This window comes from Alligator sinensis, unplaced genomic scaffold (genome assembly GCF_000455745.1).
Source record: "Alligator sinensis unplaced genomic scaffold, ASM45574v1 scaffold13_1, whole genome shotgun sequence".
In the NCBI taxonomy this organism is placed as follows: domain Eukaryota; kingdom Metazoa; phylum Chordata; order Crocodylia; family Alligatoridae; genus Alligator; species Alligator sinensis.
This window is the reverse complement of record NW_005841909.1, coordinates 856,712-880,593: the sequence shown is the minus strand read 5'-3', so window position 1 is coordinate 880,593 and position 23,882 is coordinate 856,712. Positions and strand designations below refer to the sequence as shown.

General features: G+C 43.6%; 1 protein-coding gene across 6 annotated transcripts in view; it reads left to right on the top strand.

Moving 5' to 3' along the window:
* Positions 1–23,882, top strand: part of PELI2 (pellino E3 ubiquitin protein ligase family member 2) — a 119,384-nt gene that overhangs the window by 21,250 nt on the left and 74,252 nt on the right. For 5 of the 6 annotated variants that reach the window (XM_025197901.1, XM_025197900.1, XM_025197903.1 and 2 more), the window contains one exon: positions 20,418–20,547. The gene's annotated coding sequence lies outside the window, so the exon portion shown is untranslated. Of the gene's footprint in view, positions 1–14,850; positions 15,895–16,579; positions 16,751–20,417; positions 20,548–23,882 lie in introns of those variants that run through there. The other variant, XM_025197902.1, reaches the window with a different exon arrangement.

Sequence of the window (23,882 nt, the reverse complement as noted above, 5' to 3'; positions counted from 1 at the left end):
AAATTGATTACTTAGACCAGGGGTAGGCAGCCCCTGACACGGGTGCCAGACTGCGGCATGCGGAGGCATTTTGCTTGGCACGTGCACCTTGGGGTGGACGGCAGGGAAGGGGCTGGGGCTGCGCTCCCACAACAAGGATCAGGCCCCTTTCAGCTCCCCCCCGCCCCCCCAGGTACGCCAACATCTTACAAGCTGAGTTTGCGGGTGTTTTTGGCACTGTCCAAAAATATTTTCAACCCCTGACTTAGACATTGTTTTCTCAGGAAAGCGTCTTGCATGTTGGTATGAGTGTTTAAATTCTATTTATAAAAAACTTAAATTGTCATTGGAGCCAAAAATATACATTTTTGTAATTGTTACGACCAAAACTTTTACATGGGAGGGGGAGGAAGGGAAGAAGTAAAATAGGACTCTTTCCTTTCACCCGTCAGGCTAGGACTTGGATGATTTACTACTTTGGCACCCTAAAGTACTTGGCTCTCAACTTCCTGTTCAGGAGAAATTGGGAACAAAATAGTTCTTTGGTTAAAGCATAAATAAAATAACACAAGATTTGGAGATCTGCCTTTGATGTTGGAAGGGTGTTTTTAAATACCATCTTTTAGAAGAGAATTATCATCAAACTTTATATTTCATAAATCTGTACTGTTGTCGGGTAAACTTTTTAAGTTTCTTCCTTTTCCCCTCCTCCCCACCCCAGCCCAACCATGTGTTTACTGTATTTTTTTCTTTAAAAAAAATGTTGTTTTCCTCTTCTTTTGAAGGTATCAAATAATGGCAAAAGGTGGATTCTCTACCCTGCTGCCACTCTCCAACAAGCTTGGCATTTAAAAAAACAAGGTGGGACAAATGATTTAATTGGAATTTAAGTGGTGGATACTGGATGTATCTACACATGCAATTAGCATGTAGCAATAAACTCCAGTGTAGCTCACACCAGAGTTTATTGCTTCTAGGCGCAGTGTTTACACATGTGCCCAGGACTGTAGCGTGTTGAGCTGGGGCAGAGTAGCCCCAGGCTGGCAGGGGGGTCAGCTTGCCCCAGCTCAAAGTGCTAGAGAGGGGTGGCTGGGGCACAAGCACGCTACAGTGCGGGGCTGGTGGACAGGCAGCTCTGGTCACTGTCCACACGTGCGTTTTGGTGTGCTAAATCACTCCACTGTTAGATAGTACTTGTTCTGGACAGTACTATCTTACAGCATAGTTGGTTAATTTTACTGCGTTCTAATAGGGGAGCATGTGTAGACAGTGACGCTTTACTGTGGAGCTACTGAGTCAACTCTGCAGTAAAGTGCATTTGTAGATGTGTCCATGGTGTATCAGAAGAACAGCATTACTCCTGGAGTAGCAGAGGTTTGGAAGGAGGGGTTTTTTGTTTGTTTGTTTGTTTGGATTTTTTTTTTAAGATCTGTAGCTATGACATGGGAAATGCTGCAGTTGTCCTAGATAAAGTAGATCTTGTTCTGTCATACATTTGATTGTTTCTCATGCTTTATGCATTTTGTTACCAGAACTATCATTGCTAGCTGCTGAAACGATGATTTCCCCCCCCTCCTTAGTTGGTGATTTTTTTTTTAGGTGGCATTGAAAACACTGGATACAGCTTTCTTGCCCTCAGTGCCCTTAAATGATATTTGGAACACAGGGGCTATGATGCTGATGCATTCAGCTCAAACACTGGATGTGGTCCCAGTCCTACACTATACATTTACAAGAGGGGGAAGGAAGTGCAGAAAACTAGAAAGGCTTCTAGACTTTATCTGCTCTTGTTTCTGCCTCCCTCTCTTTTTACTTAGGGCAGGGATATGAGTTTCTGAAGTGCTCTATTTGATTAAAGGTTGTTGTTCCTGTTCTCCTCCACCACCTCCTGTGGCCATAATGGTTTCTAAGAAACTCATGGAGAGCTTAGTCATGTACATGTCTCCTTGCTGCGGTTGGCGGGTACATGGTATACCTTCAGGTAGTAATTTGGAATATACAGCTTCCATGGTACTACTACTGGAGAAGATCCTGCTGCTGTAACACTGCATAAAGCAACATCTTTTGTATTTGTACCCAAAAGCTTGCAAAGAAGAATTTTTCCAACTATTTGAGCTGGTCTAATAAAAGATACCGGTTTTACCCAAAGAACCTTGTCTGCCTACATCCTTCATATGCTCTTCAGATCACTAAGGTTAAAAATGTGTGTCCGTCGTCTTTCCTTGAGTCTCTTGGGAAAAGGTATCCTTGGTAGGCTGCTTGCAGAAAACGGCATACTCTTTTGAAATTAACATTTTTACATTGCCTTTTATGAGGGCAACTTGCATCTTAATTTCTTGTAGTAGAGTAATCGGCATGTAGGTGCACGTGAAACTTTTTTGTAGATTAAAAAAAAAAAAAAAAAAAATCCACCAAAAGATGGTTTCACAAGACTAGAAGTAAGTGATGAGAAATCGCCGTTCTGAAAAATGAAGGCTGGAGGAAATAACTAGATAACTGCTTAGATTTTTTTTGATCTATTAAATTCTCTTTACTTAATATATCTACACACGCACAGAGAAGGTACTGTAATATGGTACAATTTGTTCTCAAAAAATATATCTTGGCAACGAAGTTTAAATCATACTCCTATCACTGTTCAGGGTTGTTTTTTTCAGTGTTTAAAAGTAATGCTGCATTACTATAAAAGACTTTTTTTCTGTGTAGTTGACAAGCTTTGTAAATAGTTCATTTTACTACTCCTCCCCCATCCCCATGTTATTTGTACATTGAAATTTTGAGGGTGAGGTATTGTAGTATCTGAAACTGTTTAAAACTGGTTTTTAATTTTTTTTCTCACTTAAACTTTGTAAAATTTGGACTGGTGCTTTTCACCATCTTTATCAGTGATTTGGATTGGGGAGTGAAAAGTTCGCTGGCCAAGTTCGCGGATGACACCAAGTTATGGGGCAGTGTCCCAGGAGATAGGTTGCTGATACAGGCAGACCTGGACAGGCTCGAGAGTTGGGCAGACCAGAACCACATGAAGTTTAACACTTCCAAGTGTAAGGTGCTCCATCTGGGGGCAAATAACCCTCAACATACATACAGGCTCGGAGGTGACAGCCTGACCTGCACCATGGCTGAAAGGGACCTAGGGGTAACGATTGACCACCGCATGAACATGAGCTGACAGTGCAGTGCGGTGGCCAGCAGTGCAAGCAACACGCTGGCATGCATCAACCAGTGCAGCTCGTGTAAAACTAAGGAGGAGATACTCCCGTTGTACTCAGCGCTGGTGAGACTGCAGGTGGAGTACTACATCCAGTTCTGGGCGCCACGCTTCAGAAAGGATATGGAAAAACTTGAGAGGGTCCAGGAAAGAGCAAGGCAAGCCATATGAGGAAAGGCTGAGGGACCTGGGCCTCTTTAGCCTAAAGAAGAGAAGGTTGAGAGAGGACTTGATAGAGGCTTACTGCTATATCAGAGGAGTGCATGAGGAGCTCGGTGAACAACTGTTCACTAGGGCACCCCTGGGGAAGACCAGGACCAATGGACACAAACTCCTGCAAGGCTGCTTCAGGCTCAATTCCAGGAAAAACTCCTTCGCAGTTGGGGTGTCCAGACTGTGGACAAAACTCCCTCCAGAGGTGGTGCAGTCACCTACCCTGGAGGTTTTCAAGAGGAGACTGGACATGCACCTGGCTGGGGTCACTTGACCCCAGTTGTCTTCCTGCCTAGAGCAGGGGGGGTGGGACCCGATGATCTGCAAGGTCCCTTCCAGCCCCTCACAATCTATGAAAATGTGATCTACATTACTTTTTTGTATTTAAATCTGTATGCATATAATTGAGCTCATGTTGTGCACAAAACTTTGCAGAAGTGTTCGTCAGCTGTGCTTTCCCTGCATTTTAGGTACTGTTCTGCTAAGAAAATAGTTTTATTCTTTATTATCCGGCAAACACTGTAACAGTACAGCCGGCAACTGGAAGAATATCTTTGGTGGGTGACTTGTTTAGTCATTTATCCTGTGATGATTTGTTTTCTGGTATGCCATTTCCCAGTCTGGCCTTGAGCTCAAACCCGCTGACAAAGTTCATTAATATGTGAAGAGACAGTGGGGAAGAATGGGGCTATATATGACTCAAGTTTGTGGTAAACAGTGAACTTGAGTTTCAGTTTTTCATCATTTCATAGATGCATGTGGATTTCTGAGATAAGGGAATTTAAGATTTCTGCTGCTTATCCAGTAACTGAAATAATAGAGCATCACATACCCAAATCACTTTCCGTTAGTTCTCAGAAGGAAGGTCCCTTTGGAAAGACCAGGCCACTTTTTCGTATGACTACTTGCAACAGCTTATGCTTTCTGGATCACATCAGTGAGGTATCGTCAATTAAATGCAGTCAACATTCAAAGGCATTTTGCTTGGCACGTGTGCGTCTGGGTGGATGGTGGGGAAGGGACTGGGGCTACCCAGCACTAACAAGGATTGGGCCCCTCCTGGCTCTTCCACCCTCTGCCCCGGCATGCCAACATCTTACAAGTTGAAGTTGTGGGTGTTTTGAGCACACTGCCCAAAAATGTTGCCAACCCCTGTACTAGATGTGCCACAAAGACCAGGAACGCCGCACTGCCACTGGCTAGAGTAGATCTTCCTCATGCAGGATTGGGGATTAAAAGTGCAGTTTCTCTGGTTTGGGGGCTGATGGGCTACTTTGGTGCCTTGCTTGTGCTGTCCTAACTGCAGCCTACGTACAGTATAGTACATAGTGTCATAGTGCTTGGACACTAGGTCATAGTCCTTTGGAACATACATTGTTTGGAGAAGGAGTTTCTGCTCAAACTAAACTTATTTGTTCACAGGGGATGGTGCAGGCAAAGTGTTTGTATGCAATGTGCTGATTTGCATTTCAAGACTAAGATGGAGAATATCTGTTCCTGGGCAGATATGAAGAATGTCCTTGAATCGAAGTAGGGTCAAGTGGAGTGTCTCTAGCACTCTCCGTCGCATCCCACCCTAACTTCATGTTTTTGTGATAGCTGCATTGGAGCACAGCCCCTTCAGACTTTCCTCTTCTTCCAAGTTTGTGCCAGAGTTTTGGAGCTACGTAATAGGGCTCCATTTCCATCTCTTGCAGCGTCTTCCTGTAGGTGGGGAAGACTGATCATCTTCTCTTTGTGTTTGTGTAAGTTGGATAGGATGGAGCTGCCTCTGCAGCTGTGCAGCATTATGGTATTGTTCTGCCCCTTGTTCATTATCTTCTCTTGAAATCAAGTGGGAGGGAAAGGGCAAAATGGAACAGGTCTCATCCCAGAGAGGCCTATAGCTCGGAGGGGACGAGTCTTCCCTTCCCTTCCCACCATTCAGAGCTCCTTCTCTTGAGTCAGTTGTTGGCTGCTGAGTATGAAGGCCTGGATCTATCCAAGGAGGTTCCTGCTGCTGGCAAAGTCCCTACTAGGCCTGGTCAGGTCTCGGGTGGAAACTCACCCGCTCCCATTCTGAGGTCTTCATTTAATGGTGTGGGAAGTTGCTGAATATGAGAGGCTATGGGAGCTTCAGGAGAGTGGGTGGCACTGCAGTGTCTTGCCTAGCAAGAAGGTGATGAGTTCAATAGGTTCAAAGAACTTGAAAAAAACAAATGATGTCACATTTAGAGATGCCTAGGAGATTTCAGCCAGATAAGCAAAACTGAGAAACCTGGCAGCCTCTGAAAGTGGAATGTGAACTGTATGCTCTCCATGTCTGATTATAAGGACTGCTTTCCTTCTCTTTAAGGATTAATAATTAATTTGTAATGACCGAACAGAACAATGACAAAAAGCCATTTGATATGATAAAGGCTTATCTTGCTTCTGGATTTGCTTGCTTTTTGCCTTCAGGAAGATAATGGGCTTTCTGTAGCAAGCCTGGCTTTGATTCCACTTAAGTGTTAAAACATTCTCCTCTTTGACCTGAGTATTTGCGTCATGCCAAAGCAATGAAATGGGCAACATATTTCAGTGTCTCGCTTTTTTCCCCTTCTTCTTCTTAATCTTCAAATTTTGTAGCTTCCTTTTAAGGCAAGAGTACGAGACCAGCAGCTGTATCTGAACTCTGCCAGTTTTTCTTTGTAAACTTAGGGAAGCAATTTGACCTCTTTTCCTTGGTATCCTTATAGTCCCAACCAAAAACAATCCTGTAAAGTATTGTGTAAAATACCTTGGTGATCCTCCAGAAGTCATGATTTTTTTTGGAAAACTACCCATTTACATAGTAACCCTACCTTCCCACCCATGTAAATTGTATCTCAGTAACATGTTCTGTGGACATGATTTGATTTTAATTTGTAAGCTCTGTGCAGTAGGGATTTTTTTGCATGTAACGAATGCATCGTGCACACCTGTGGTACTAATTTGAGTAATTTGAGCAGAACCTTTGAACCGAATATTAAGTGAAAACTCATTTCTGATTCTGATCAGAAACTGAGAATGCCAGATGTGACTTTAAAAATGGAAGAAACTTAATGAATTAGATTTCAGGCTTTTTTCCAAGATGACTATTGGCAATGTAGTAATATCACAGTATATATAGCAATTGCACTTGGATTTTGGAGTGTAATAAAAAGAAAATAAAGAGGTCCGTATCTGTATCAACTTGAGCAAATATGCTCAGTTTGACAAGCAAAATAGCCAGCTTAATTAACAGCCAGTCCTGCCAACCTAGTTGAAGCTCTGATGGTAGAACAGGGCTTTGCCACTGCATAATAACCAAGGAGGGGTTTGCAGGCGGCTTTAACACTATCCTAATAATGTAATGTTGTACAAACAGCTATTCCAAAAAGCTTGGATGCGCATACGTGGATAAAGTGGGCTTTTTTGGTGCTGACATTCAGATGTGTAGGGAGTTTAGCCTTTTGTGACGAGATCAGCAGAATTCACTTTCAGCATCTACTCAGACTTGTGTTTGTGTAAGAAGGTCACTTCTATATTTTGTGTTTATACAAGTAAAAAGAAACTAAACTTTTTTTTTTTTTTTTTTTTTGGCCCCAGAAGCAGAGCTGTGCTGGTTACAGCCTCTTAAATGTTTTTTGTCCTCCAAAATTTTATAGTTAGCCTCTCTCTGCTAGGCCAAAAGTCTAAATCCCAGAATAACACATTGCATCTTTGTGTAACCAGAACTGCCACTTCCTTATGTACTATTTCCACTTACAGTATTTAGCATTAAAGCTGTGTTTTATTCCCAGATATGCAGGTCTTTTAAAACCTGAATTCTTCTCTAAAACCAGTTTTGGCCAACTCTTGTTGAAGGGAAATTAGTAAGTGAATACAAAAAAAAAATCCTTAAGCAGGTTAGGCAATACCCTCTCTTCCCATTTCTACTATTCTGCACAAAGGCATCCGCCTTAAAAAGATGACCAGCAAAGGGAAGAGTTTGCATTATTCATAAAAGCTCGTACAGAACTTTATTTTTTTACTTTAGGAGCTGTTGAGCCTATTTCTGTCTTATCTCAGATTTCAAGAATTTACATACTTAATTATGGTGAACTATGTTTTGGGAGGTTTTGTTGGGAGGCTTTGATTTTTATTATGTTTAAAGTAATGGACTTTTTTGGTCAACTTGCTCAACTTGTAAGAGTTTCACCTTAGTATCTGAGGGAAAATCTCACATAAACAGATGGTTAAACTTCCATTTTACTAGATGGAAGTCATATTCACAGGTAGAGGGAGAGGTGCTCTGAACTAGTAGCCATGGTTTGGTCTTGACTTGTCAGAGTCATAGCCACAAACCAAACCGTCAGCATATGGGTTCTGCCCTCTTTGCTGAGCCTTCATCCAGCATCATCTGTAACTAATGTTTTACCATTTTATCTTATCCTAGTCATCTAATGACCTGGCTGTAATAAATGCCTCTGGTCAAGAGATAATGGATTATAGCTGTATCCTTTACGTGGTCTTTAAAAGCTTCACTCCTCAACTGCTGTTTGGAGTGGGAGGGAGACCCAGCAGCATGTTACTGCAGCACCGTAATTCAGTTATGCCCCCATCTACCACCCGCTCCGTTAGCGTTTATCAAAATAATGGCAAGTTTCAAATCTTGGTCTTACACATGATACCAAAAAATCCCTTTACTGATTTTTAACATCATTGTTCCACTGGTTCAATAATTTCAGTTTTGCAGGGACTAACTTCCATGAACATGGCCCAGAGCTGTGGTATCTACCCCTGCAGGAACTAAAATGCCACACATCTCTCCTTCTTCAGCATCACATACTAAGCTCACTGCTTTGACCTGGTCTTGACACATGCCACAGAACAGAGCGGCTTATGCTTCCTTGCCCTGTTTTTCCTCGGAGGGGTGGAGGAAAGGGAGACATCTCCACAAAACAGAAGTTGATTAGCATGAGCCTCCTTCCAAAGCCCATTGACTTCACTGGTCTTTGGTTTAATCCTCATGCTTGCAAACCACTTGGGTACCATGGTGATAAGCCCAGTAAAGGAACCTAATTAACTTAAAATAAAGGGGAAGAGGAAACATGGAAAGGGAGCTTACATATGTAAAGGGGAAGAGATGGCTTTTACATAAATAACACATCTGACACTTGGGGGGAGGGGGGGTTAGGGTTAGGGGGCTGCTTGCCCACATGCACTAACATCAAGTAGGACCTGAATGTGTGTGTGTGTGTGTGTGTGTGTATATGCACGTGTGTGCATGTACAGGGTTTTTAAATACCCTGTATTCAGCTGATTTTTAAGTAGATGCTTGTTCCACTATCATATAATAACCCTCCGCACCCCTTTAATTAAGAAGCATTGATTAGAAATGAAACTTGAGATGCAACTGGAAAATATCACCTAGGGAGTGCTGTAGGTAGCAGTGTCCTCTGCCCGTTTGGGCCACTTGTGATCAACCTTTTGGCCCTGCAAGCAGGATTGCAAGCTGGATTCCTTGTAGTCAGGACTTTAGCAGCCGGGGTGTGGTGGCAGCATTAATTTCTGCTGCTTGGAAGCCATCACAATTAATCCTGCCCTTGTTTCCCTACTGCCAGATTTCCAGAACTGGGCAGCCTCATGGCCTGGATTTTGAGCACTACTGGCTGAGGCCAATCAAGGACATAAGCCAGGTGTCATGGCCTTCACAGGCTGTGCTGTCTGCTGGGTGAATTGCAGCTTCTCCCTGCTCAGAGTAAACTTAAGGGGCGCTGGGGACCGGCTCTAAAATCTCCAGTCTATCAAAATCTGCCACTAATAGGCAAGGGGAGTCCCTTTCCTTATAGCCACTGGATCTCTCTGTGCTCCCTGTTCACCTTTCTGACACGCAGCGTGGCAAAAAAGTCTGTGAAACGAGGGGGAAGCCAAGCACTCGTGTGCATGACCTTGGTTTCAGTGTCTCCCTGGCCATCTCTGAGACTTGAAGACCCAAGGCAGCCTCTCTCCCCTAGGAAAGCATTTGTTCGTGAAAATCTACTAGCACTGCTCTCAGCAGGCTTTTCCATTTCACAATGGCAGTGAATGCTTTTCTGCGAAGTGTGTGGTATGTATATTATGTTTTGGATATTTTTTTGCAGGGAGAAACTGAGGAATCTCCTGAGCAGTCAGTCTCTCAAGGGGCACAGCTGTCCATACGCTTCTCCCTCTTAGGAGTCAGTCATCTATGCAGACAGCTGTAGTAGGCCCGTGCTTACATGAGCCAGCTACAGAGCTTTCTCTTAGCTGTCCTTCAGCAAAGGCCTCCCCGGGAAGATTGTCATTCAGGTGGCTTGAAGCTGCTCAGACAACTGCCAGCCTTCTCTAAGTTCGAGCCATTTGGATGGCGGTTGCCACAGTTCCAAAACTAAGGGATGGAGAGCTCACGCAGGGACCAAAAAATGGTTTCGGAGGTCTGATCGAAACAAGAGCAGGAACAGCATACATTCAGCAAGGGTTCAGGGCCATCTAATATGATAGCAAGCCTCTGCTGCTTGCATGTCTGGACTTCTCTGAGGTGCTCATAAAGAATAACATCTCGGCCATGTCCTGTGTCAGCACGATCTGCAGTCCTTCAAAGAGAAGCTCACTTGGGCAGTCAAGAATTGGCAGGCCACTGTCCGTTCACTTCCAAGGGAAAATGGAGTTTATGACTGAGTTCAGTCAAAAAATTGCCATCCAATGTGGGAACTGCACCCATAGATGTTCCAACTGTTGGTAAAGGATTTGATTTCCTAGAAGTGACGCTGTTTTTGTTTTGTTTTTTCTCAACTGAATTGCAAGGTTTGTGTTCAGATGGGAGCTGCTTGCAGTAGTGCTATATAGTAGCAGGAAAAAGTCAATCCTTTTAGTATCTCTGACCATGTTGGTTCCCTTTGTGCCCTCTATGAAAGAACACCACTAGGAAAAGTGCAGTGGCATGCATCTATGGACCACGCAACAGATTAAGAACAAGAATTTAATGCCTAACCCCCAAAGTTATTTCGTTAAGTAACAAGACTCATGTATGCAACGCATCCTGAATGGCGGTTCATCAAGGAAGGCTGGGGCTGTTAATTACAACTCGGAGTTTAATTGATTTGAATTTCTTACTGTGTAGGCAGACTGTCCCCTTTATCAGTAGGAAAATGAAATGTTTTCTAAACAAAAACTAGTGTCCGGAGGCAGTTTAGGCTGTGGAAGTGTCTCGATGGATAAGATTCACAAAGCACTTGCTTTGTCCTAGGGTTAGATTTTGCCTCCCACTATGGTTGCAGGGACTAGAGACCCAGCATCCAGGATCTGTGGACCTTCTTTATTGTGCCAAGAAAGGGAACTCTTGAGTAAGGCACCGATGAAGCATTTCTATATTAATGTAGCTTTAAGCAGTATTTCTGCTCCTAACTTTAGTATCTCTGCCACAATCTTTTTTTTCCTTCAGCAAGTAACTCTGTAAATGGCACCCCCCCCCCCAAAAAAAAAAAAAAACCCAAAAAACAAACCCCAAAAAACTCACGTGTGATATTATGGAAAACGTGATGCCTGTAGGATGAAAGGGAACTTGTTGATTTGTTAAGCAGCTGTTAGAGGTATAATTGTTGGGTGGTTCTACAAGGGGATAGTTAAACCTATTGGCTTGTGTTATAGCACTTTGCATCTTGCTATGAAGTGTTGAAGGAAACCCCCCTAACCAGGACTCTTGCATGAGCATTCAAACACTTTTTCTAGGAAGGATTGACTGCTGGACTACCTGTCCTTACAGGGACTGGAGTTGCATGTTTATAGTAAACTCTATAGAGTTCTTTAGCAGGTCTTCAGTTATGGGGGATTTTTTAAATAGTTTTTGCTGGTACAATAAGCTAGCTAAGAATGAGTTCAGATTTAAATCCATTCTCCATGCAGATGGTAATTGGGGGTAGTATGCATAGTGCTAATAGACATACCCAAGAGCCATTTTGAAAGAGTGAAATTTTAACCAGTGCTTTCCTGTTGATAGGCAAAACAGGGACAACATTACATTTATATGGTAGAATAATTGAATTAGGTCTTAAAAACCTCTAGGGATGGAGAGTCCACAACCTCTCCAGATTATTGCCCACTGTAACCCCCAGTGCAGGGCTGCTGCTTAGCCAGTCGGTTGCCAGCCATGGGATTGTTCTGGCCTGAGTGCAGGGCTTTGTAGTGGTCTTTACTGAACTTTATGAGATTTCTTTTGGTCCAATCCTCCAATTTGTCTAAATCACTCTGAATCCTAGCCCTACCCTCCAGTGTATCTACTACTCCCCCAAGCTTGGTGTCATCCATGAACTTGCTGAGGGTGCACTCCATCCCGTCTTCCAGGACGTTGATGATGATACTGAACAAAACTGGCCCGAGGACCAACCCCTTGGGTACTCCTCTTGAGGCTGGCTGCTAAGTAGAAATGGAGCCATTGATTGCTTCCCTCTTGAACCTGACAATCCAGCCAGCTTTCTATCCACCTTAGTCTGTTCATCCAACCTGGATTTCCTTAGCTTGCTTGCAAGAATGTTGTGGGAGACGGTATCAAAAGCCTGGCTGAAGTCGAGGTAAATCACATCTGCTGGTCTCCCTGCCTCCACAGAGTCAGTCGCCTCATCATAGAAGGCAATCAGGTTGGTCAGGCATGACTTGCCCTTCCTGAATCCATGCTAACTGTTCCTAATCACCTTCTCCTCCTCCAAGTGCTTAGAAATGGATTGCATAAGGACCCTGCTCCATAATTTTTCCGTGGGCTGAGGTGAGGCTGACTGGTCTGGAGTTTCCCGGATCCTCCTTGTTCCCTTTCTTAAAGATGGGCACCGTTTGCCCCTTTTCTAACGTCTGGGACCTCTCTCAGTTGCCATGAGTTTTCAAAGATAATGGCCAGCACCTCCTGCAGTCACATAGGTCAACTCCTTCTGCACCCTTGGGTGCATCGCGTGAACTCATACGTGTCCAGCTTTTCTAAATGGCCCCTAACCTGTTCTTTCACCACTCCTGGCTGCTCACCTCCTCCCCAAACTGCTGCCTGCTGCAGTAGTTTAGGAGCTGACCTTGCCTGTGACAACTGAGCTAAAAAGCGATTGAGCACTTCAGCCTTTTCCACATCATCTGTCACTGGGTATTTCCCCCATTCAGTACTGGACCCACATTTGACCTAATCTTCCTCTTGTTGCTGGCATGCTTGTAGAAACCTTTATTACCCTTCACGTCCCTTGCTAGCTGCAATTTAAATTGTGGTTTGGCCTTCCTGACTTCATTCCTTCATGCCCAAGCAATACTCTTATACTCTTCCCCAGTTGTTTGTCCAAATTTCCACTTCTTGTAAGCTTCCTTTTTGTGCGTTGGCTCACGGAGGAGTTCCCTGCTAAGTGATGCTGTGTGGCAGCACTTCCATGGCAGACTAACGTGCCCTAATGCAGGGTGTGTTTCTTCCTCCTTCCTTCCCCTGCTCCTTTACTCATTGATGTTCTGAGATATTTGGCAGGCATGGAAAAGTGTTGTGTGTGGCTTTCTGTTTGTTTTGTTTTTTGTCTGATGAACTAAAACCTACTTCAGAGTGGTTGCTTTTAAAGTCTGCGGTGGAAACGACCTGAAGTGGCATTTCTTCCTGATGTAATGAATCTGGCTTTCCTAGCTGCAGAGGTGAATTACTTAACATACTCCTTAAATTAGGGCTTAGAGTGCTAATCCTAAATCTTGCACAACCGAACTGTTTCTGTGCCAGAGTTTTAAATGCCAACCAGTGCGTGGTAACGAGCAGCCCCACCCCGTGCACAGACAAGCAAGATTATGTGGCTTTTCTATTAGTCCATTTTCAAAAGGAGAAAAACTGGAGGTGTTCCCTCAACAGAAGGCCTTCCAGCAATAGAAGATCTTTTTAGACTAGTCTTGCGTGTAAATAAAAAACCAAGCAAACAAGCAGTAGTTTTGATGTTGCTATCCTGAATAACAGACTTCAGACACTTCTCTAGTTCTGAATGGTAGTTGTTGCAGTGTGTACTTAATATTTCTGGTATTGCCCAGAAATACTTTATCAAGTTGGAAAGGACCAGTTTTTCCATTGTGAAAGGGGATGTTGCTGACCTAGGAGTCTGCCTCACTTTTGTTATGAAAGCTGTGACAAGTCCTGGCTTGTTGTACAAACTATTGTTTGCTGCAGGGACATGTTTGGCTGAGTCATTACCAACTTGCAGTGGACTACAGCAGGGTTTCCCAAAGTATGGTACGTGTGCCCTTGGGGGTACACAAGACATCTCTGTTGGGAAGGGGGAGGGTACACAGGAGAAATTGGGGAGTGGTGGGTTTAATTTTCATAATTGGCATTTCAGGGGTTAAAATATAAAATGTATGCTGGTAGGGGTACACAGGGGGCTGGTAAATCTGGAAGGGGGTATACAATAAGAAAAATTTGGGGAACTCGTAGACTACAGATTATAGCTACGCTATACATGGGTGAGGGCATTTTTTCAGTTCAATTTCTAGAAAGGGCAAACCTCTCCTTTCCGAAGACACAACTCTGCAGTGGAGTTTACATCAACAATATGTAGTTTCTGCGCAAAAGCTTTTGCTTATCTTGGTGGAATTGGTTCCTTATGAAGAGTGTTTGTCTTCTAGCCTACATAAAATAATTTCGGAAGCTCAATGTTATAGACATAGTAATGGTACACAATGCTTGTATGCTACTCCATATTTAAGGTACAAAAAAAACTGGCTAATTACAACTTGCTTGTGGGATAACCATAGCTTGGGGGAGGTGGGGGGGGAGGGGTCACTGGTACCCATGGCTGTGAAGTGCTTTCTTTTTTCTGTCTGCAGTCCTTGCTCTGACAGTGACTTTAAGGTTGTCTACAGAAGTTGCTCTCTTCACAATTTAAAGAGCTTTATTGTCGTGACTTAACAGAAGTGCATGGCTTCACAGCACTTTAAAAATGGGTATAGTGCTTTAAATTGACCCTTGTTCAAAAAGGTATTACATTTGAAGCGCTGTATTTTAACAGAGAGTGTTGGTGCTGCCCTCCTGCCTGGCTGGAGACCCTGCTCTCTCCTGACAGTACATTTGGGAAGGGCCTCTGCAGTCCTGGATGAGTCAGGGAAGGTGTGTGTGTGGTTGAGAAGGTGTGGTACAGGATGGGACTCATCAAACATCCACAGATCACGGAGCCCCAGAGCTGGGAGCTTGGCATAGCACCTGGGCATTGCCTGGGGGGGATCCAGGGCTGGAATGGCACCTCTTTCCCCCCAGCTGCCCCTACCCCACTTCTGCCAGCCCCCATTTCTCTTTCTGTGCCCCTGCTGTTCCCTTGCTCTGTGCCCAGCTCTACCCTCTCCACTGGTCTGCTGCTGTCGCAGTCCCTGCAGCCCCAGGAGGCTGCGGAGTCTCCTAGCCTGCAAAGTGCAGGGAGGCTCAGAGCAAACCCCCCCCACCCCCCTTTTAGCGCTCGAAAAATGCTCTAAATCACAAGTGGACAGAGCACTACCCTGTACATACCCCAGGTTGGGTTTTGGGTGCAGTTCAAGTGTCCAAAGCTGTTTATGGCTTTGATGCTTTATATTTGAGACTACCTGCAGTTCAGTACCACTGATCTTTGAAGTGATGAAAGTGGTGCTAACATAGAAGCAGAATTCATATCCTGCAAGATCAGATGATACTGTTCTAACAAGCAGCATAGTTCAAGTAGGTCTCTAGCAAATTCTGGCACTAGGAAACTTTGAGAGAATAGTGTGGATACATCTTTTTTAGGCCACGTTTTTTCTTTTGTCTTGCTTTCCTCTGACACCTTCTGGCATCTCAGAGATTTTTAGGGAACTTCAGATAATAGCGTGTGAGCAGGAAGTTCTTGCTTAAAGTGCCTTTGGCTCTGCAATGTGCTGCATACTAATGCTACAGAGCCCACGGGCTCTAGGCTTTTGATGGGTTTAAAAGGGTTTTCACTTTCTGTAGGTTGGTTACTCATAGTTTGACAAATTTCATATTTCAGACATTGATGTGGTAGAGCCGGGGTTCTCAACCTGCAAGTTGGGGTATGGCCTTTGTGGTCAAACCGTATGGACCTTGGTGGGGGAAGAGTGGAGAGGACCTGAGACTGCTCTGGTTGCTGTTGAATCAGGGTGGATCTACAGAGCCATGAAGCCTAGAAGCTGCATTGGTTTCTGTGGGGCAGGGATATGGCTATTGCCATCGTCATCCCTCTACCTCTTATCTAACTGTTCTTTCTTTTCTTCCTACTCCTCCTCCTCCTCTTCTTCCTCATGGCTCTGCAGGAACTGGGGCTGCTGTGCTTGGACCAGCTTGGGGAAGGCCCCAGAGCAATTGTCTAGTACTGGACTGCAGAAAAAAATGAACCAGGGAAGGAGAAGCAGGATTACCCTCCCACCCCATCCCATGTAATAAGAAAGAAGGATAGCCCAGTCACTAATAGGAGGGAAGTTGAAATAGGAACACAGAAAGGGAACTAAGGAGAGGGGCTGCTGCTTCTGCCTCATAAATATCCAACGTGGGAAGAAAGGTGAATGCACCTTCTGAACAGGAATGCACGAGTCTGGTGGAGTTCAGGTCTGAGCATGCAGGGTGGGACTGGGGAGGGCTCCATTAGTGAGGAAGGGAGATCCCTGTGTTTGTCTGGAAAGGATCTTGGGTATTTGAGGTGGTTCAGTTGCTGATATCTCAAGCTTTAGGTAGTGGTGGTGAACAGTGTGGCCTACCAGAACAGCTGCAGGATTGTGTGTGCAGCCCCCAGGGTGAACATACCAAGAACTTCTGGCCTAAAGAAATGTGGGATATGTTTAGATAGTAACTATTACCTATGGCCAAGAAGGAGATTCCCTGCATTCATATAACATTTATGTACATTTACTAACCTGCTTCTGATCTATTTTCCAGAGCTAGAGGCAAAAGACAAGCTGCAGCTCTAAAAGTAAAGCATAACAAATGCTTTCTCCTTTCTGACTGCAACTCTGGCTTTAGGTTTTAAATGAAAGATATTCTTTTCAGCCCTTCAGGTGCACTACAGTGTTTAAAATTAAATAGATTTTCTGCCTCCAGAATAAGTTTTGATAGAAGGCTGCAGTCAGAAACACTCCTACAAATTAAAATACTAAGATTACCACTCTGAGCTATTCCAGTACTTTAGGGAAGGAAAACTTTTTGTAGCATTCTGACATGTGGCAGTAAACTTGCTTTTTTCCTTACAGCTGTATAGCTTGTTATTAAAATATATACATATAATTTTCATGAATTTGCCGAATCCGACTAGAAGAATTGGAGGAATAATGTGAGCAAAGCAAAGTGTTTTTGCAGATGATGGTGTAAAAAGATGTAACCGTTTTCAAAGGCCTCTGTCTTGGACAAAATCTAATACACAGGTACTTAACATTTGCAAAATGAAAGTATGAAAATTCATATGAAATTAGCCTTTACAGAAGTTGTAGACTCTTCATCACTGGAGGTGTTGAAGAAGAGGTTGGACAGCCACTGGTCAGAGATGATCTAGGTGTAGCGATACCTATGTTTTACCATGGGTATTTCCTGTGCTTCTGGGCTTTCCTGGTTGCTCCTTTTCCTCTCCCTCCCCCCCTCCCCTACTTTTTTCCTGCTGTATGTGTCAGGATTTTTTTTAAGCCTCCCAAGATGCATTGGGTGTTGGCTACAGCTAAGGTCAGGGACTTCAACTGGGGTGTGCTGATGCTCCTGCTAGGAGCAAAGCGGGATGTTCCTGGCTAGAGGGCCTTGCCCCTCCATTCAGGGTCAGACCAATCGCCATATTTGGGGTTAGGAAAGAATTTTACCCCGTGGTCAGCATGGTATGACGGTGGGAGCTCCCTGTAGCAGGGAGCATGGCCCTCAGCCCAGGACCTCTGGTGTATATATTGACAATTATTTCATAGAAGCAGGATGTTGACTGCCGTGGTTCCCTTGCTTCACCTGTGGCATGTTAGGGTGTTAGGTCTATGCTGGGTCAGGGTTGACCATAGTTTTATGTAGAGTTTAAATTATGGTTGTATAGGATGGTTTGGATAGGGATGATCCTGTTTCAGGCAGGGGGCTGGACTAGATGACCTCTGGAGGTCCCTTCCAGCCTTCTGTATGACTTCTAGGACTGCTGCTTGATATAGAAGCCACATTCTTCTGTATCACTCTTTGTTTCCAACTTAGACTAGTAGGATCTAGAAAAACTTAAAATACAGAATATTAGCTTCATTTCTAACTCCTCATGAAATCATATGTTATTGGTTACTTCAAAGAAAACTAGCATTTGAGAAGGCAAGTTAAAACCTGCCTGCATGTTTTACAACCATGTTGTTTGCGGGGTAAGAATGTAGAAAGCGCTCCTGCAAAGCATCAAAACTCTCCAGAGTTGGAAAACACTAGAATTTAAGGTTGTCTGTACAACATTTAGTTGTGTGTCTCTTCTGTGTACATGTGCTCTAGTCTTGCATGTTTGTGCTATGTGTTTCTGCAAGGCCTTGTCTTACTTGACTGTCAAGAAAGTGTGATTGTTGAAAGGCAGCTTATTGAGTGTGTAGGCCAAAACTTTTTCACACCATCTAAACCCTGCACTGAATTCAGTTTTTAAGCCAGAAGGCAGGGCAGAGTAGTACCTCAGACACTAACTAGTTCAAAGATGCATAAGCTTTTGTAGGCAACAGCTTACAGGCAACCCCTGCTTAACGCTGTTTTGCTTAGCACTATCTGGCTATAATGCTCATTTGAAATTGATACCTGGTTCCACTTAGCACTCTGCGAGTTTTGTTATAATGCTCCTGGTCGCCGTCTTAGATCATTAAAAACACTTGCAGTTGCCATCTTGGGTTGTCAGATACTTTTGGTTTTGCTTAACACTCATTTTGCTTAGCACTCGGTTTTTCAGGAACCAGTTAAGAGCAGGGGTTGCCTGTACTTCATCACATGTTATGGATTAATTCAGTTCTGTCAGTTTAATTCCTGCGCTGATCATAAACCTAATGTACAAGTATTTTACAAACCCTAATGAATCCTTTTCATACCACTTCTTTGTGGTAAGGTGGTATTACCCTTTTTTTATATACTAGTAGAAGGAACTGAGTTAAACTGGAGTTCAACTGAAAAGGGCCCACCGACTTGTAGGGATCTAGCTTTTAGATTAAACGTTAAGAGGAGTTTAAAAGTTCCTGTGACTTCACTTGCATTTATGCACTGCTGCAAAGCAGGCCCCAGCTGTCTCGAGTGGGGTACCCAGCAATAAGACAGTGACCCCCTGTGAAGTTTTGTTTTTTTTTATGCAACTTGCCCAGTGCTACGTAGGAATTCGATGGCAGAGGCATGGGTAGAGCCAGTTCTCCAGGGCACCATTTAGCATCCTTAACCATGCGACCATCCTTCGTGCCTCACTTACTATGCGCCTTTTGAGAGCTAAATCAATTAAAGCAGAGAATAAGGCAGCTGCCTGATTCTCTACACACGCTTACTTATTCCTTGCATTATCCATCTGTTGCCTAAACTAAGGCTCTGACTGGGAAAGTACATCTACTTTCCAGTGAGCCTTGTTATAAAAGACTTGGTTGTAACCTGATCTGTGGAGTGACTGCTGCCTTCCCATGAGGCTCAGTTGAAATGATTTAGCCTCTTGGCGGGGGGTAGGGGATGGGGACTGGACCACTTAAATCATTTGTATAAATTAGTTTTCAAGGGTCTCTGGAATTTTGTACTTTTTAGCTTTTCTAAGGATACTAGTCAACTTCCAGCTTTCCTTCCATCTCCCTCCTTCCTTGTCTTCCTTATTATGCTAGCAGGCTGTCCTTGGAAAGTGAAGCTGTAGAGAATGAACGTCCCTGACTGCAGAAAATGAGACAATTTTCTATTCAAATTTGTAAATTGAACTACTTTAGTAATTTGTCAAGATGAGTAGGTATGAAATCTGCATGAGCAAGAAGGGATGGCATGTGGGACAGCATCTGTCACTTGCACAGACAACCTTGGGAGACGCATTTATAAAGCACTTATGGGAACTCACAAGCACGTTGCAGTGTGTGCCAGGACTGCAATAAGAAAACAGTTCTTCACCAGAGGTTTCGGGGAAGATGGGGGAAACTTGAAGCTTGCGCTTTCCAGGGAAATCCTCTGTAAGCCATGTAGGGCGTGAAAAAAAAACAGATTCTTCCTCCTGGGCTGGATCTGGGCACAGTGGCATGGAGCGAGCAGCAGCGGCATGAGGGTTAACATGGCTTACTCGTCCCCAGCAGGGCTTTGTACATGGGAGTCTGGTGGCAGGCCCTACCCCTTCCCAAGCTCACCACCAAATTCCTGGCCCTTCCAGGGGCTCCATGGGCCAGGTGAAGGACCTCTTTGAGTCAGAGCTGGCCCGCAGAATGGCTCTTTGACATCCTTGTTCTCAGTGCTTGTTAGGAGCTTATGAAAAGCCCTGACTTCAGAGAACAGATTGCATCCATTTCTAATGAGACTTGTGATCTGAAGTCACTTACAGATCCTGCTTAACACACAGCTATCTCTTGATGGCTCATGGAAGAAGGGAGAAACACCTGCTTCTAAAGATTCCAGTATTTGCAATGTTCAGAAATGATAAATTGTACCCTGAGCACAGAAAAACTCGAATTGGTTGGAAAACCAGATAATTGTTTCATCGTAGAGGTCAGACAGCGTTTCCCTACTTCAGCGGTTCTCAGCCTTTTTAGACTCCTGGATCTCATGGTACCCAATGGGGCTGTGGTGTCCCTGTTAAGAACAACTACTCTAGTTCCTACAACCAACCTTCTTAGAGGTGGTGTAATCAATTGCTGCCCTTTATTAGTGTTAGGTAAGTATTGATATTGAAAATATTGATAAGGAATGTGCTAAGTACTGCATACTTGTCAACTCGAATTAAGTCTTGTTGAAACTCTTTAGAAAACGAACCTGCATAGATTGGTTTTCTTTTTGTTTCAGGGCATGATTCTTCCCGCTGTATGATCTTTATGATATGCTGTGACAGTTTTATGAGCATTTTTGCTGCTTTCTCTTGCTCTTTCCCAGGCTAACTTTTTGTTTTGTTTGTAGGTACAATGGCTCCCTGCCTAATGGTGACAGAGGACGTAGGAAAAGCAGATTTGCTCTCTACAAACGACCCAAGGCTAATGGAGTCAAACCTAGTACTGTTCATGTGATTTCTACACCCCAAGCATCCAAGGTATGTGGCTGTTGGAGAGCTTTCTCCTCCTGACATCTTGACTGAAGATACAATATTAGTAGTGTACTTGCCCCCCTTTTTTGTGCTTCATTGCCATTTCGGTTGTTCTTGGTGTTTAGAATCAGTGAAAGAGCCTGATGAGAAATCTTCAATGTCTCCTCTTTCTGGTGATACTTGCTCTGATTAAAACTTGAAAGCTGCCTTTGAAAAGAATTTTAATATCTGATCCTATGGCTTCCATACAATGGCTTATTGGTAGGACAATTATTATTATTATTTTTTTGCTATTTGAGGTATAGAACAAAATGTCGCTCTAGTATCTAGAGCGCAGAACGTATTTTTGCTGCATAGCCAGAGGTAACTTTTAACATGTTGATGGTTAAGCTGTTGCTTGCACTTCAGTTAACACCTTTTCAGGAAGAAAATTAGCATTCTATTGAGCAAAACAATGTTGATCTCCCTGGGATTATAGTAATTCATAAATCTGTGGTTGTATAACATGCACAAAGTGTCCCATGGGTTGTCTGATGTGTGTGTATATACCCTCTCTTCCCCTAACCCAGTCATGATAGGGAAGTAAATTGAAGCTCCTGGTCGAAGAGATGGTAACTTGCTAAAGAATGGTGTTCTGTTGTAGTTGAATATGGTACTTCCTGTACAGTCTGGGTGAGATGCTTCTTTTCTACACATCGTTATATATAGTTACTGAGATCCTAAAATGTGGGCAAGGTAGCTATCAGTTTTTGACAGTGGACTTTGATTTGAGATCTAGATAATATATTTGTCAAGTCACGTAAGAGTTTGTCCAAACACCGACTGTGCGCCATAGATTTTGGTTAAAGATTTTTATTAAAGCAACTTCATTATTTTAGACATTTTAAGTTGCTTTTAAACACCCTTCATCAGGCCTGATGAAGGGCATTTGTGCCCGAAAGCTTGCAATTAAAGAACTTTTTTGCAAAAATCTAGTTGGTCTAATAAAAGATCTCACCTCTACTATGAGTCCTGATTGCTTTTTCCTCTAGACTAATATGGCTACAACCTGGATACCTGATTTCAGATTAAGAATTTTGGAAAAAAATGGGGGAGTTCTTCATAGCTTATCTGAGCATATTACAAGTAGGTGAAACTCTTATGTTGGTACATGACTGTAAGTGTGATGTACTGTATAAAAACACACGCATAGACTCCAGTCTGAAAAAAATCATGGAAAAGAAACGGGGGGGAGTGTACTGGGGTGGAAACTTGAAATTTCAATGAGATGCTTATCTTGGACTGATTCAGGCTTATCTTGAAAAGATAATCTAAAAAAACAGAGAGAGAAGGAAAACCTGCAGTCTTGCTACAGAACATTCTTTTAGTGAGCTATTTTTTGGAGCGAGGGAATTTCCTGACAAAGGTAAATATTACCATCTGGATTTCCAGTGTATAGTGTGATTTTACCCCCTCCCCCCCCCATGTATGTAGATTTGCTCTTTTTCTTTAATTATTCTAGAACATGCATATATACAACAAAAGAAAGGCAATAAAATTGACATAAAGAAAATGCAGTGATACTGTGTACCGAGGCAAGAGGAAGAACCAATGTCAGGAGAATATATCAGTACGCTAAATGCTAGACATGGGAAGAGGAATGCCCGTTGTGCAAATGTGAGCTAAAAATAAATCTGAGATCATTAATAGAAATGAAGAAAACTTAATGGCAAATGGTGAATATGAATAGAAAAGGACAGTCAGCATACTAGAGGCCTGATGTGTATTTGACTTAAGAAGAAAAAAGCAACTGTTTGTTGAAAAGGGTCCAGTAGCTGAAACATTGAAGATAAGAGCTGTCCAATTACTTTAACAGATCTTCAGCATGCTTTTAGAAGCCTTAAACTGTTTTAATATTTGGTTTGTAGAATGGAAGATGGGTAAGACACGGGTAGTAAAATGAATCCACAAACTTAAAAAAAATAGCTTGCAAATAAAGACCTTTTTTGCAAATATCTAGGCGGTCTAATAAAAGATATCACCTGTACCACGAGTTCTGATCCCCAAACTACATATTTACCAAATGATTCGGCAGAAGATACAGCTCCAAGAAGAGATAATGGTGCTTTTGTCAATCTGCTTTTCATTTGGAAAACAACCATTTATACTCAAGTTACATGACTGGATCTTTAAGAAGACGTAGAACAAGGGCTGAAAAGAACCATTTGGTTAGCTGGCTGCAGTTTTGCAAACCTCAAGGATTCAGAGTTGCCTTCAACCATTAAATAAATGTGGGTGCCTTTTTTGAGCCCTTAGGGAAGTAGTTCTTAACCTTTTCAGGGTCAAGGCATCCCACCACCGCTTTTTATTTTTGGTGGGTTTTTTTAATGCAGGGAAACCTCAGGCTGAGAACTGCTATTAGTGCTGCCTTGGCTTACCTGAGCGCTTCTCAGCTGGGTTCTGCTGCTGGGAAGGGCTGTGCAACTGCAATGAAACTGCCCTGTGTTGCAAAGCCAGCTTGGGAAAGGCTGTACCACATGCAGGCACTCCCCTGGTATTAGCGCTCCCGAAGGAGCATACAGCTGGCAGCAAAGCTGCCTCTAGCAGTGCAGCTCTTTCTAGTCCATCCCTGCTCCCCACCCTTACCCCATGCTCCTCCTGGAAACAGGAGCAGCGGGACAGTTTCACCCACACCTGATCCTGTTTTGGTCCCTGTTCCTAGGATGACAGTCAAAACTGGGATATAGGCAGGAGCAAGAAGATCTTTGAAAACTCTTGGCGCTCTGGTGTAGTGCCCGAAGACTGGAAGAAGGCCAATGTGGTGCCTATCTTCAAGAAAGGGAGGAAAGTGGATCCGGCTAACTATAGGCCCATCAGCCTGACTTCTATCCTGGGGAAGATCTTAGAAAAGTTTATTAAAGAGGCCATCCTTAATGGACTGGTCGACGCCAACATCTTAAGGGATAGCCAGCACGGGTTTGTTGCGGGTGGGTCTTGCTTGACCAATCTCATTTCCTTCTACGACCAGGTGACCTATCACCTGGACAAGGGAGAAGAGATTGATGTCATATATCTTGACTTCAAAAAAGCCTTCGATCTGGTGTCCCATGATCGCCTCTTGGAGAAACTGGCCAATTGTCGCCTTGGGTCCTCCACGATCCACTGGCTGGAAAATTGGCTCCGGGGTCGGACCCAGAGGGTAGTAATTGATGGAAGTCACTCATCGTGGTGTCCTGTGACCAGTGGGGTTCCCCAAGGCTCTGTCCTTGGACCCATACTGTTCAACATCTTCATTAATGATGTGGACACTGGAGTCAGAAGTGGACTGGCCAAGTTCGCCGATGACAGCAAACTTTGGGGCA